Below are 15,937 nucleotides of genomic sequence, written 5' to 3'. Positions count from 1 at the left end.
ATTAAGTTATTCAAGTATGAGTTACCAAAATTATGATAGATTGCCTTAGATTTTCTGTTAATTATCAAAATAACTGCTTTGCAAACCTATGCACAAGACAGACTGATACCAATAGATTCTCCCAAATCAGGATAATTTTGCATTTGTAACATCTGATGGGGGTTGTAAAAAGAACATCTAATCTTGCCGTAATTCAGGGAAAGCCAATTGATTTATCATAGGCCACTCATCGACCGGCTTGTATTGGAATAACCAGGGGCAACCGTGGGAATGTACACAGAGACTGAGCTCCACTGTTTGTCTCCCAATACAAATGGATAATAAATCTGCATTCTCCTAATCCTGTTCTATTGATTTGTAGCTGTAAAATATCATAGAAATCATAGGTGGCCGTCTGCTGTACAATGTGTCATCATATATCCTGGATACATACATTCCGTCTTTACATAGTAGGTTGTCTATCTAACAATAGAACATTTAACCCCAGTGGTTTCTTTATAGCTAGCTACAATGACGAGAAGGAAACTAGTTCCATATGTTCATGGGCAATGCTCCCATTATGGCTGTTTCTTTGTGAAAAGTGAACGTATCTCCCAAGCCCCCAGGCTAGTTGGTACAGTTCTCCCTGTTTAATGTACTTCCCAGGTGTTGGCCAGAGGGCTCTCTCTCTCTCTCCTGGTAGCACTGATAGACATGCATGTATCAATCACACATAGCCACGGTGACGTTTCTAAACAGGTGTTGGTTTGTGCTCCCAGAGAGAACAGAACGGGAGAACAATACAAACTGCAGTGTTCAAAACAAATGGGAATTCAAAAAATAAAACATTCGCTCTGACTGGGAAAATAGTTTTGAACAGTCATCCAAATCAAAATTCCAAGTTGAAAACTTGCGCATCTTTCTAGAACTACAACTTTCCGAACTGAATATCACTGACGTCATGACATAAGGAGTGAGAGCATATTACAGACTGTCTATATCTCTTATCTCTTACTGATAGGTACGATGGAGGCTTTGACAAGACAAACTGTGCAGCCCTTGAGAGGAATAGTAATGATTAGGGTTGCAAAGCTACTGGTAATTTACCAAAGTTACTGGAATCTTCAGTAATTTTGGTAATTAACAGAAAATATACGGCCATCTATCGTAATTTTGCTTATTTATACTTAAATAACTTGTAAAAAATGTTTGATTCATACATAGTATTCATGTTTTTATATCTGTATTGATATTATCCATGAGTTTCTAATAGACAGACAATACGGTTCAAGAGAAAACAGCCTAATTAATTAATGAAAAAAGCATCTATTTAACAAGCATTATTTTCAGTTACCTCTGCAACTCATCCAACTACTAATTTGTTCACAACTGCCACCAGTTTAACAACAAATACATACTGCTATAGTAAAATAAATAAAAGTGTATAAAATTAAAATTATATATATTTCATGGTTAAAACCGCATATTAAACACCAATGGTATTCACTTAGTTGATGGTTTATATTTAGGATAATGTTTTACAGCCTTTTCATTCTATTTTTTGTCTATTTTATGTGTTTTGCATGTGACAAGGCCAGAGAGAAGGCCAGATAATTACATACACCTGTGATAATCTGAAATACGCAAAAGTGGCACTAGATGTCTTGAGATAAATTGCTTAAAATCCCGGAAAGATACCCAAATTCTGGTAGTTTACTGGTAACCTTAGAAAGTTTCCAGTAATATACCCTCCCTTTGCAACCCTAGTAATGATCAAATGCTCTGTGGACTAATCCAATATTGTGCATCTTTCCTTCTCTTGACATTTACTTTCTTCCTCCACAAAAAACATGACAAGACAGATATTATGAAATGTCTGGTGCAGAAGGTGCATAAATGAATCAGTGTCTATCAACAAAACACTTCACCTCACTAGACAATTTTTAAAAAATTGAATGCGAAAACTTGTGAAGAAAATGTAATTCAGCTATGCATTCTAGCAGTCTGAAATTATGTTTGACATGCTGAAGATGTGGTTGATGAGGTGTGTCATCAAAGAACCAGAGAGGTGAAGAGAAACAAACACAGCTAGGCAACGAGGAAAACAAGCAGGAGACATGTTTCAAAGTGAATATGCCACAGCTTAATTGAAAGAAACTCTGCTACAGATTCTCCTGGATTCGTTTGACAAAAACCTAATGATTTTACATTTAATGTAGTCTTGTGGAATAATTCAACATCTAATAAACTGAAAACTCAATTATAAGCTACAGTTAATTTTCATTTTTTTAGACGTTACTCGAAATAACATACAAGACAACAGTAAACATGTTGTCCCCTACGAATAATACAGTGCCCCCTTTGGGCCAATCAATGTCATTTTGTAAATGACGGATTTCTATGGCCAGATGCATCATTCACCCAAGTTTTGTCAAATTTGTGCCAGTTATCTCTGAGATATCGCGTGGGTTAGCTAGACTCACATCCCTCAGCATGTGTGCCAAGTTTCACACTCAGTCAAACAGATCAAAAGATATAAACATGTGCCCGTTATAGTGCCACTGTTTGGTCAATATGAATGTTCTTGCATATGCTGAGTCTTGAGTGTTTGCAACATGTGTACCAAATTGTGTTGCAATACCAATATCCTTGACTAATTTATATTTATTTATGTGCCAGACCACACCCATGTGAATATTTATTGGTCAATAGTGGCCATGTTGTTTTAGGTACTAGTCTGGAAAATATTTCGCTGAGACCTTTGTCCATAAATGCCACATAGTCATTCAGTGCCAGAAGTGTTTTCACAAAATTCAAAATGGCGGTAAATCCATCATGGCGGACCTTCTGGGTCCCTGAGGCAAATTTGTTCCTTGTGAGAAGAGGGACCTATGTACCGAATGCCATGACTTTAGGTCAAATGGGGTAAGGAGCATGACCTTTCAAAGTTTGATTTTCATCTCTTGTTATAGCACCACCATTTAACCAATCAGTGTAATCAGTGTAAAATGCCGGATCTCTATGGAAAGACACATCATTCACCCAAGTTGTGTGAAAATCGGGCCAGTGTTGTCTGAGATATCGCGTGTGACTAACGTACGAACGAACGGACGGAGACAGACCCACGGTCCCTGCCCCGATTTCATTGTGGGGAACAATTCAATAAATTTAAAGCTCATTATCTTAGAATTCCATTTGTCACTGGTTTCCTTTGTAGCTTGACTCCCTCTAAACTGATGACTCACAAAGCAGTAGATGTGTGTTCTAGATGGTTCTATTGTGTGAGACACGAGGGTGTGTGGGCAGCCTGATTAACACTGGGTGTTTATTTAATCAAGGAGAAAAGACAACCCAAATGGGAAACCCATGGATTGACACACAACATGGTTTTTCACCGTTTTATCTTCCGCACATTTTGATCAAATTAGTTGCTTACGCTACAGTACATCTCACAAAGGAAATATTGAAGAGACGTTCAGAAAATAAACGTTGCTATTCCTACTTGGAAATATACCCAGAGAAAGTAATTGTATGCAACAATTGTTTGGAGTAAAAAAAGCCAAAACAATATGACTGACTAGTATGCCACAAAGAAGTAAAACAAACAACCTATTGAAGTTTCATTTGGAAAGTAATATTTTATCATATCAGTATTGTGAGCCAGTACATTAGCTCAGAATAATAAACAAACCATCTAATACAGTCAGCTGCTTGTTTGATGAAAACACAGTAGCAAATCACTGTAATTGAGAGTTTGTCAGTGTTTTTGCTTTGTCCCTCTGCAGCTCTCACCACCTCGCGCTCCTTCTCTGTCTGTTCCACTAACTCTATCCCTTTAATTTCCATCCTCTCACTGTACCCTGTCCCTCCACACACAGCTGCCTGGCCCTGGACTCGCCATGCCTGGAGTGGAGCTGCCTGGCCCTAGACTCGCCTTGACTGGAGTGGAGGCTGCCTTGGATTAACAGGCTGTCATATAAGGCCAGGGTACAGCAGGTCTGTCTGTCTATCCCTCCCCCTCTCTCACTTATTTTTACTCCCTCTCTCTGTCCCTCACTCACTCCCTCTTTCCCTCTCTCCCTTTCTATCTCATTCCTTCTACACCTCTCTTGCTCTCTTCCTCACAAAATGATGGACAGCTAGGCCTTATTGATTTATGTACATAGAAGAGACAGAGCAGGCACAAAAAAGTGCTCAATACAGTATATTAACCATGAATCAACATTCCCTCGACTCGCACTATCAGAGAAAGAGAAAGGCATCAGCACAGAAGAGCTGCCTGAAGGGACCAGTCCTCAACACTTACATTTGATAAATATAGAAATATGAATACTAGCACAGTGGAGTGTCTCCATTACAGTTAAAACAGCACATCCAATGTGCTGTTTTGGATGTGCTGTTCTCAAATAAATGTGGGGATTTCAACTGAAGGAAAACATTGGCTATAAAATGTTGTGATTGATGATGTCCACTCTCTTACCATATTTAATTTTCCCATTTTACCAAAAATCTGCCCATTGAACACTTCATTATCTGACTTTGGTCGGGGATCTCTAAGTAGCCAACTGTAGATACAGTACAATATGCCAATACAAAAAATAAGCTCCTTTAACACCTCTCATAAAAACACTTAACTGTAAGCCCAGGGTACACTTCACACCAAGTCACATCCTGGAGGTAAAGGTCAATGAATTATGAGCACTTTGCAACTACTAAAACAATTTAATTAACTAATCAATAGTCCAATCAACTGTAGCCTACACTGAATGCCCCTGACTATAGGAGGCCTTTCATTGTCTGAAGTTGTTAATTAATGATGCAGTAAAACTGTGCATTAAACTCCATTGTAATCATTGCTCTTTTTAAATGCAGCCCATACATCGGCTGCAGACGTAGCTAGGCTGTGTGTTTTGAAATGTGTTTGGGATATGGGAGGGGAACGACATGCTACTGGATGCAATGTCTATTTTCCCAGTTTCTGTGAAGCTAAGCAGGCCTTGTGAGAGCATGAGTAGAGACAGCACAGACAGCAAGCAGCCAGTCACCTCACAAGGCCTCGCTACAATCATGCCCTCGGGGTCTAAGTACACGACTGAGACTCTGTAAAGAAAACGGTATACTGTACACCAGATTGATCATTGTTTTACAACAGGCAATATACCATAGACCAGTTTTTAAAAAACAGGGATATTTGCTAGTCAGTCAGTTAATACTGATTTCATCCACTTATGCCAACAGGGATATTTTTATAGACTTTCATGGAATAATATTTAGGTGGGTGATTATATTTTACATTTATTTTTTGCATATTCCAACTCCCCGAGAGTGGGGTCACAGCCAGGGTCAGCCATTATCAACGGCAACCATGGCACGATTTGGGTTAAATGTCTTGTTCAGGGAACATCAAAAGCTGTTTCACCATGTCTGCTCTGGGATTCAAACTAGCGACCATTCAGTTAAAGGCCCAACACTATAACTGCTAGGATACCTGCCACCATACTATGCTATCTGCCGGATCTTTCATTTCGATTGCATGGGTGGATCCTTAAGCATTTTGCAACTACGTTGATGAACCACCAACCATGTTGTCACACCCTGATCTGTTTCACATGTCATTGTGATTGTATCCACCCCCCTCCAGGTGTCGCCCATCTTCCCCATTATCCCCTGTGTATTTATACCTGTGTTCTCTGTTGGTCTGTTGCCAGTTCGTCTTGTTTGTCAAGTCAACCAGCATTTTTGTGTCTCAGCTCCTGCTTTTCCCAGTCTCTCTTTTTCTCATCCTCCTGGTTTTGACCCTTGTCTGTCCTGACTCTGAGCCCGCCTGCCTGAACACTCTGCCTTCCCCTGAGCCTGCATGTTGACCTGTACCTTTGCCCCACCTCTGGATTATTGCCCTCTACCTACCCTGAGCCTGCCTGTCGTCCGGTACCATTGCCCCACCTCTGGTTTACTGATCCCCTGCCTGCCTTGATCTGTCTATTGCCTGCCCCTCTTAGATTATTAAACCATTGTTAATTCGACGTTGTCTGCATCTGGGTCTTACCTTCATACCTGATAGTACGAACTGGCCATGACTGACCCAGCAGACCTGGGCCAGCTGTGCAATGTCATCTCCTCCCAAGGAGCATCCATTGGTTGGCACAAGGAATTGCTTCAATGTCTTATGGAGGGGGTCCAAACATGGGCTGAGCGCCATGACCGCCATGACCGGGCGTTGGACATGCTGCTGTCTGGGGGGCAGCCTGCCACAGTGGTACCCCCACCGCCACTCAGTAGCTCTGCGGTTAGCATCTGCATCGATGGCCGATTGTGGGAACGACGGATGGAGAGGAAATTCGATTTTGCGTCCAGGGATTCCACCTCACCCCCGAGTCATTCCGGAAGTCCCCGATGGTCCCGTTGCTGAGAGCACCCAAGGTTTCCTGGGCTCTCGCCAGCGGAACGGCAACGCAGGATCAACACAAGCGATGAGAGCTTTTTGGACGCCACACTGGCTTCCGAGCTGAACATCCCCACTCAGCCCCTCTCCATTCCCATGGATGTTAGAGTGCTGGTTGGGCGCTGTATAGGTCAGGTCACCCATATCAGCACTCCCATCAACCTGCGTGTGTCAGGGAATCACAGTGAGACCATTCAATTCCTGCTCATCAAGTCCCCCCAGATTCTCGTGGTCTTGGGATACTCCTGGCTTCAGCAACACAATCCCCTCCTCAACCTCTCTACGGGTGCTATCATGGTCCACGCCCATTCTGCCACGCCCATTGTCTGAAGTCGGCGCAACCTGCCCCGGGACGTCTTCCTGGGTGTTCGGAGGTTCCTCCGAACCTCTTCGCCAGTCCCGCAGAGTACCAGGACCTCCGGGAGGTGTTCAGCAAGTCCCGGGCCACTTCCCTTCCGCCGCACCGCCCCTATGACTGCAGGATTGACCTTCTCCCTAGCACCAGGCCGCCCCGGGGACGTCTGTACTCTCTGTTAGGACCAGAGACCAAGGCTATGAAGACCTACATTGCGGAATCCCTAGAAACAGGATTTATCCGCTCCGCTTCCTCTCCCGCTGGTGCAAGTTTCTTCTTCGTGGAGAAAAAGGACAAGACCCTGCGCCATGCATTGACTACCGGGGACTCAATCACATTACTGTAAGGAACTGTTATCTTCTACCACACATTTCCTCGGTCTTCGAGCCACTCCAGGGGGCCACTGTTTTCTACGAAATGCCTACCACCTGGTGCGGATACTAGAGGGGGACAAGTGGAAGACTGCCTTCAACACGGCAAGCGGCCACTACGAATATCTGATCAACACCCTTTGGCCTCACCGACGCCCCTGCCATGGTCCAAGCTCTGGTGAATGATGTTTTCTGTGACATGCTGAACCGGTTCGTCTTCATCTACATTGACATCCTTGTCTTCTACCGCTCCCACCAAGAACAAGTGCTCTACGTCCGACAGGTTCTCCAGCTGGAAAAGTGCTAGTTCCATCGTTCTACCATTCCCTTTCTTGGCTACATCATTTCTGCTGGAAGTGTCCAGATGGATCCCGAGAAGGTGAGAGCGGTGGTGGATTGGTCTCAGCCTACATCCAGGTAGCAGCTGCAATGCTTCCTGTGGTTAGCCAACTTATATCGCACTTTATCCGGGGTTACAGGACCCTTGCCTTCCCCTGTCTGCACTCACCTCTACTATACCAAGGTTCCATTCACATGGTCCTCTGCCGCTGACCTTAAACACCGCTTCACCACTGCTCCTATCCTGGTTCATCCTGACCCTTTCCCTCAGGTCGTGGTGGAGGCCGATGCTTCGGAAATGCCGGAATGGTGGGTGTTCTGTCCCAACGTTCTGCCCTGGACCTTAAGCGGCATCCCTGCGCCTTCTATTCCCACCACCTCAACGCCACTAAGAGGAAGTACGATGTGGGGAATTGGGAGCATCTCGCGGTGAAGATGGTGTTGGAGGATATGGAGGCCCCAGCTAGGAAGGGGTGGAACATCCGTTCATTGTGTGGACCGACCACGAAAACCTGGAGTATCTCCGCACCGCCAAGCGCCTCGACTCCAGGCAAGAGAGATGGGCCCTGCTGTTTACCTGGTTCAGCTTTCCCTCTCCTACCAGCCAGGGTCCAAGAAAGTCAAGACGGATGCCCTGTCTCGCCACTATAACCCCACGGTTACCACCCCAGAGCCCGAGACCATGCTTCCCACCTCGTGCCTGGCGACGGCACTCAGCTGGGATATAGGGAAACAGGTCCGAGAGGTGCAGCGATCCCAGCCGAACCCTGGGGGGGGCAATACCGGATGTTTGTGCCTGATGCTGTCCGCAGAACAAGACTCCTCGGCAAACTCCGGCTGGTCTTCTCCAACCACTGCCTGTCCCTCAACGTCCCTGGTCCCATATATCCCTGGATATCGTCACGGGTCTCCACCCGTCTGAGGGCAACACTACCATCCTGACTGTGGTCGACCTGTTTTTCAAAGCCGCCACTTCATTCCTCTCCCCAAAGTACCCTCGGCCAAGGAGGTCTTCCGGTTCTCGTCCCGGTTCTGGTAGGCGTTCTGCTCACTCAATGGGTTGTCGGCCAGCATGTCCTCCGGATTCCACCCCCAGTCCAAAGGAGCGAGCTAACCAGGACTTAGAGACGACTCATTACTGCCTAGTCTCCGCCAACCCTACTGCCTGGCGTCAGCAACACCCTTCCTTGCTCTGTCACTGGTCTCTCGCCATTTGAGTGTTCCTTGGGATATCAGCGTCCCCTCTCCCCTGAGCAAGAGGAGGAAGTCAGCAATCCCTCTGCCCAGATGTTCATCCACCACTTTCGCCGTACCTGGAAGAGAGCCCGGGCCACTCTGAAGACCACTTCCAGGTATAGGCGACAAGCGGATTGCCACCGGACCCCTGCTCCACGCAGAGTGTATGGCTCTCCACCCGAAACCTGCACCTCCGGGTGGAGTCGGGGCAGGGGGTTCCAGTACCTGGTTGACTGGGGAAGGTTATGGCCCGGAGGAGAGGTGCTGGATCCCTGCGAGAGACATCCTGGACCCAGCCCTCATCGCCGACTTCCACCGCCAGCACCCCGGTCAACCAGGTATGCGCCCAGGTAGGACACCAAGTGGCGCCCCTTGAGGAGGGGAGGGGGGTACTGTCACACCCTGATCTGTTTCGCCTGTCATTGTGATTGTCTCCCCCCTCCAGGTGTCGCCCATCTTCCCCTTTATCCCCTGTGTATTTATACCTGTGTTCTCAGTTTGTCTGTTGCCAGTTCATCTTGTTTGTCATGTCGACTAGTGTTTTTGTGTCTGAGCTCAAGCTTTTCCCAGTCTCTCTTTTTCTCACCCTCCTGGTTTTGACCCTTGCATGTCCTGACTCTAGGCCCGCCTGCTTGGCCATTCTGTCTACCCTGACATTGAGCCTGCCTGCCGTCCGGTACCATTGCCCCACCTCTGGTTTACTGACCTCTGCCTGACTTGACCTGTCTATTGCCTTCCCCTGTTGGATTATTAAACCATTGTTAACTTCTTCGGGGTAGGGGGCTGTATTCAGAAGTTTGGATGACTGAGGTGCCCAAAGTAAACTGCCTGTTACTCAGGCCCAGAAGCTAGGATATGCATATAGTTGGTAGTATTGGATAGAAAACACAAGTTTCCAAAACTGTTAAAAGAATGTCTGAGTATAACAGAACTGATATAGCAGGCGAAAATCCGAGGAGAATCAATCCGGGATTTTTTTTTTAGGTCACCACTCATTATAATGGCTGTCTATGGGAATATCAAAGGACTACCTCCCAGATTGCAGTTCCTAGGACTTCCAGTACATGTCAACAGACTTTAGATAGAGTTTCAGGTTTGTTTTTTGAAAAATTAGCTAGAATTTGTAGTTTTTCTAGGTGTCTCCCATTTTGGCTGTAGTATTGCGGCGCCGCGTCGGTGAGGATGCGCACTTCGTTATTTATCTCCAGTAATGAACATACTATTCTCCATCTTAAATTTCATATTTTATTTACATATTAGTCTACCTCAGGATTGATTAGAAACGTTGTTTGACTTGTTTGGACAAAGTTTATTGGTAACTTTCGGGATTCATTTGTATGCATTTTGAATGAGGGAAACCGGTGGATTACGAAGTCAAGCTCGCCAACTACACTGACCTTTTGGGGATATAAAGAAGGACTTTATCGAACAAAACTACCATTTGTGATGTAGCTGGGAGCCTTTGGATTGCAAACAGAGGAAGATCTTCAAAGGTAAATTATTTATTTTATCGCTTTTTCTGACTTTCGTGTCGCCTCTGCTTGTTTAGAAAATGTTTTTAATGCTTTTGTATGCAGGGTGCTGTCCTCAGATAATCGCATGGTATGCTTTCGCCGTAAAGCCTTTTTTAAATCTGACAAAGCGGCTGGATGAACAAGAAGTTGAGTTTTTAACTGATGTATAACACTTGTATTTTGAATTTCGCGCTCTGCAATTTCCCCGGATGTTGGCCAGGTGGCCCCAAAGAGGTTAATTTGACGTTGTCTGCATCTGGGTCTTACCTTCATACTTGATACATGTGTTTACAATAAAGGAATGATCTGCAGAGACTTTCAACACCTTCTCCAATACTTCACAGGTATTTCAACCTAACCGCCTCTTTGCAGAGTTCTCTTCCCATTGAACCATTCCATCTAAATTTCCCAGAATGCTTTTGCCCTTACCTGGAAATTGTATCAAAGTGCTTAAAAGCAATATCCCCAATAGCTGAGGAGTTTTCCAACAAAGCAAGATTGCCCTTAGATTTTCTATCTGAAAAGAGATGTCACAAACAAAAGCAGTGGCATGGAATGAGTGGTGGCCTGTCTAAATATAGCCACTCTGTCCTGGTCTGTTCTGAAGTCCTGGGAAAGTGGATTACAGTGGATTTAACATAAAGATGAAGACTAATTAAGCTCAATGAGTGAAATAGATGACTATTTCTGCTCTAAAAGTAGACAGAGCTTCCTACTGCAATGTACCATAAAATAATTGGAACATGAATGAGACTTTTCCTCAAGATACGCCTGTGTGGTTTAGGAGTTGTAACAAAAATGCAATTGTGAAGGAAAGTAGTTTGAGACTCCCTCATATTTCCTCAGGAAAACACAAATAAATGCAACAATTGTGCCAATATACAGTACAATGAACCTGTATGGTTACAATGAAGTAGGTCAAGGACTGAAATATTTTCACTATAATGCATTGAAAAGTTCACCTTTACAGCAAGAACAGCAATACAGTTTAGTCTGAGCAACAATTAGCTAACCAGCCCCACTAAGGCCATCAAAGGGTGTATTATTTAAGTGATAATGACCAAAACATGCCAATATATCCTCCAAACACGGGCTTCGAGGGCATTATCCTGCTTGTCCCCGAGGGCCCTCATAGTGTTCTACAGAAGCACCATCGAGAGCATACTGTCGGGCTGTATCACAACCTGGTTGCTGACCGCAAGGCTCTACAGAGGGTGGTCCGCTCAGCCGGACGCACCATTGGGTGCACACTGCCTGCCTAAACACCAGGTGTCGCAGGACGGCCAAGAAGATCAAGGACCTCAGCCACCCGAGCCACGCCCTGTTCTCCCCACTTCCATCATTCAGACAAAGGCAGCATAGAAGCATCATAGCAAAAGCTTTCAGACTGGCCAATAGCTTCTACCCCCAGACCATCAGGTTGAATAGCCACCACTAGCCCCCCTCCCAGTTTGCTGGAAAAACAGCAAACTATCTGCATTTTGTTTTGTTTGACCTGTATTTCTATTGACATTTCCTTGTCTATATACATAAAAATGAAGCTGATTCATGATTTCGACTGGCTGAAAGAAGTTGCCTGTCTGTCTGATCCCAACTCCCGACATGTTTATTACTATGGGCCAGCTGGAGATTTCAATATTGAAACAATGTTGCAAATGTTGAAGAGACAGATAGCGAGGTTTATACAAATCTCTGCTGTTGAAAACCAAAAGAAAGAATAGAATGTCTATATGCTTTCTTACAGTGGAGATCAAGCTTATAAATTGCCTGGTTAGGATGGTGAGACCGTGGATTACGCAATGAGATGGAACAGTAAGTAAGCATTTCAACCTCATTGCCTTAGCCGGTGCTATCTTCTGGAATAGACACTGGCTGGAACATGGTTTTAACCAATCAGCATCCAGGATTAAACCTACCCGTTGTACAGTATCCTTCAGTACCACACCATGAAAACATGTCAGAAATTTGCTACACATTGTACACCAGATAATGTGATACACTAAAAATGAGGGGTTCAACAAGGGTTCTTCTAAAATCCTCAAAGTTCTTTGAAAAACCTTAGGGTTCTTGGCACTGAAAATGGCACCCAAAAGGTTCTTCCAAGAACCCCATAGGAGGTGGGGTTTATCGAGGAAATTCCTTAGTTGGTGGGGGTTCTTGCAGGAACCTAATTGCCCAACTGAAATATTTCGATTTGAATTTGAAAGGACAGCAGGTGAAGACACTTAACTGAAAAATGTAAAGATCTCCTCAATTTAAGGTAAGGTTTGTTAGTCCCTTGTATGATCTAAATTGACATTGTTTTATGATGATAGCATCTATCTTTTCATATTTATGCAAAACTTTCTAAAACATAGAATGGACACAATTCAATCAATTAACATAGAGGTAAGAATATGTAGGCTATAAGAATATGTTGAAGGATAGCTGTATTGGATGATTGAACTGCTCACCTTTGTGTCTCTCTGCAGGTATACAGACAAGGAGGCATACAAAGGTATGTGAATTGGTATTGGTATGTTATGTAGATCACATTTACCATCCTTCTCCCTTAGCTCTTCAATTAATATCTCATAGGCCTTTACATTATGGACACGGTATGTCCATAATTAACCCCAAAAGGTTCTTCGAGGATCCATTACAAAAGGTTCTTTGAACAACCCTTTTAAAGGGTTCTTTAAAGAACTATAGGGGTTCCCCAACAGTTTCAATTTGAATAACCCCTAAAGGATACTCCAGGAACCTTTTCTTTTTAGAGTGTATAACCAAAGATTGTTGGTGTCTATTCCTGGACGTTACAGGAAAACCCATACAAACCGCCGCTATAGATATTTTGTGATACTTTCTTATTTATTTAACCTTTATTTAACTAGGCAGATCAGTTTAGAACAAATTCTCATTTACAATGACGGCCTACAGGGGAACAGTGGGTTAACTGCCTTGTTCAGTGGCAGAACAACCGATTTTTACCTTGTCAGTTCGGGGATTCAATCCAGCAATCTTTCGGTTACTGGCCCAACACTCTAACCACTAGGCTACCTGCCACCCCGAAAGAACTACCTTGTAAATATATGTCTGTGTCCAGTTGCAGGCGGTAATTTGAATTTTTGAAAATGCTCCATGAAGTAATCCAACAATGTATACGCCACCATCTTGCCTATTTCAAATCTTATCTTATTGATGGAGTAGGTGACTAAATTCAAACAAACCACCTGCAACTGGACATGGACATTTATAAGATACCACTTTGGCCAAATCGAGAACAAAAAATGTTGGGCTTTCCTGTAACGGCCAGTAATGGACACCAAAAATCTTTGGTTATATCACATTATCTGGGGTAGAATCTGTATCTAGTCAACAATGATAATCTCAGGCTGTCGCAACATTCCCATGGCACCTTCCATCTATAGGCCAAAGCCACTTTACCTACAGTATAGCAACTGTAACAAATACCAAACCACAAAACCTGTACCTCTAATATTCAGTCAACTGGCTCAGTCTCTGCATGTAAATACATATTTTCTCAAACACATTCCAGGTATAGCTGACAGTTTGTATATCATGCAACAAATCCCAAATAATGGCAAGCAGATATGATTTAAGCCTCTAAACATATGAGTGAAACATCTGGCTTGGAAAAATGTAAAAAATATCTTTAAACAACCTATATAAAGCTTGAATAAGATAGTTATACCACTGGGGTGGCTGTAGATTACATAGTTTGTTACCAATGCTATAAAGCTTGACATTATCTGACACTACGTCAAACTACCCTCAAGTAAAAAAGGAACATTCCTTTGCCTTTCCATTTTTGGACATTGTAAATAAACAGTAACCACAATACATGAAAGCTGCCACATGCCATGTAAGGGCACAATTCAATTCCATTTCTCTAAAAATGCACATAACTATCATGCACGAATACAAGGAAATTAAATGATGAAGCGAGGCAGCAACATTTTTTTTCATTTATTTTCAGGGGCCAGTTTGCAGTAGAGGATGCTGGGGTGTAACGTCAGCACATTAAAATAAAAGCTATAGCTATATGCGCTAGCACTTGCTTCCTCGAACTTAGAAAAGAGCGATATTCGAATGTAGACACTATAGAAAAGGTGTGTAACAGCAAATGACACAACTAAACAATTTCCAAATATTATAATTATCACATTTTCTGTAATTTCAGAGAATATGACAATGGTACACTGCAACATTAATCAGCAACATAATGGTGAAACTGCGTACAACTAACGTTATGCATATAACGTTATGCATATAACGTTACTAGAAAGAAATTCAAGAAACCGTGACCAAGAAAAAATATATATAACCTAATAAAATAAAATATTTTTACAAAACACACGTTGTAATATTACTCACACATGTGTACTTACCTCTTACAAACAACGGTATTAATTGACGGATAAAGCCGAGGACGATATATTTGGCATAAGGAGGCAGTCCACAGTTCGCCACAGTTTCATAGGTCAGTCCAAACAAAGTCGTTGAAGCCCTCTGACAGTGTGCCCAGCCTTGCCGCTCGCGCCTTGCTTAACTGTTGTCTGTTCGCGGACAACCCGCCAAGGACCGGGCACTAATTACGGAAGGCTGTGGAATCTCCAGGAGCGCACGGGAAGTGTCTCTCCGGGTACATTAGTGTGATTGGCCAGGAGGACAATGACGTGCCAGCAGGTGGCACAACCGTTGTTTTATAGAGAATTCATTGATCATTCCAGGAGCTCTGTGTGGAATGCAAAGATTTCTAGTGGATGAAACATTTGATACAGTGATTAAAGTATGCGAGGAATGACACGTGTTGTGCGTTGAATTACTATCCTGTAATTACCATCCTATTCATATTTTCAAATGTTTTTTTTTGTGAACATAATAACAAAGCTGCTGTGTCCAAGGCACTCACAACCTTGTTTCCAATAATTGTGTGTTATAGTACATGAATCCGTTGAAATAAAACGATCTATTTACAGTAGATATGATTGTGTGGTTTGACACGAGCATGTGCAAGACAGGAAGCCAAATGTTTTAATTGATTGATTAAAACACAAACAAGAAGTGAATGTTAATCCGCAGTGGAATGTGTAAACCAATTATAAATACTGTCAGAGACTTGGGGAATGGGCTCTCTCGCCCTACTTATTTATCCAGCGTAGACTGTTGCCCAGCCCCACCGCCATATTTAAATTCAGAACTTCTATATTCCTTTGACAATCAGACAAAATTAATGTATAGCCATGGTTAAATTATATAATCTAAATATCATTTCTGATAAACACCGTATCATCATCATCGTCATCATCATGCGTGTGCGTGCGCGTGCGCGGGTGTGACATGTTGAGTGCAGTGCTGTATGTGGGCTGACTCTTCAGGTCATTGAGCGATGTATATTTAAAGGCTCGCACACATTGCAACAAATACGATCTAACGTTAGCGTTCATCTGCCAATAGTTCAGCGCGCTGTGTTTTAGGGACCAGCCGCTGTAGACGTATGGTGTGTAACACAACTAAACAATTTCCAAATATTATAATTATCACATTTTCTGTAATTTCAGAGAATATGACAATGGTACACTGCAACATTAATCAGCAACATGATGGTGAAACGGACATTGGTGATAATCGGTGTGCACTCGGTTCACAAATTACTTTCAGAGGTGCTAAGTGGCCAGAAAACGCTATTGGTGTGTCT

General features: G+C 43.4%; 1 protein-coding gene across 1 annotated transcript in view; it reads right to left on the bottom strand.

Annotated features, from left to right (window-relative positions):
- LOC118369778 (muscarinic acetylcholine receptor M3-like) overlaps positions 1-14,861 on the bottom strand; it is a 110,002-nt gene extending 95,141 nt beyond the window's left edge. Inside the window, exon 1 of the mRNA XM_035754470.2 lies at positions 14,628-14,861. The gene's annotated coding sequence lies outside the window, so the exon portion shown is untranslated. The remainder of the gene's footprint in view (positions 1-14,627) is intronic.
- Between the last annotated feature and the right edge of the window lie 1,076 nt (positions 14,862-15,937).

Source organism: Oncorhynchus keta, chromosome 36 (assembly GCF_023373465.1).
Source record: "Oncorhynchus keta strain PuntledgeMale-10-30-2019 chromosome 36, Oket_V2, whole genome shotgun sequence".
NCBI classification, from domain to species: Eukaryota; Metazoa; Chordata; class Actinopteri; order Salmoniformes; family Salmonidae; genus Oncorhynchus; species Oncorhynchus keta.
This window is presented reverse-complemented; position numbering and strand designations above follow the sequence as displayed.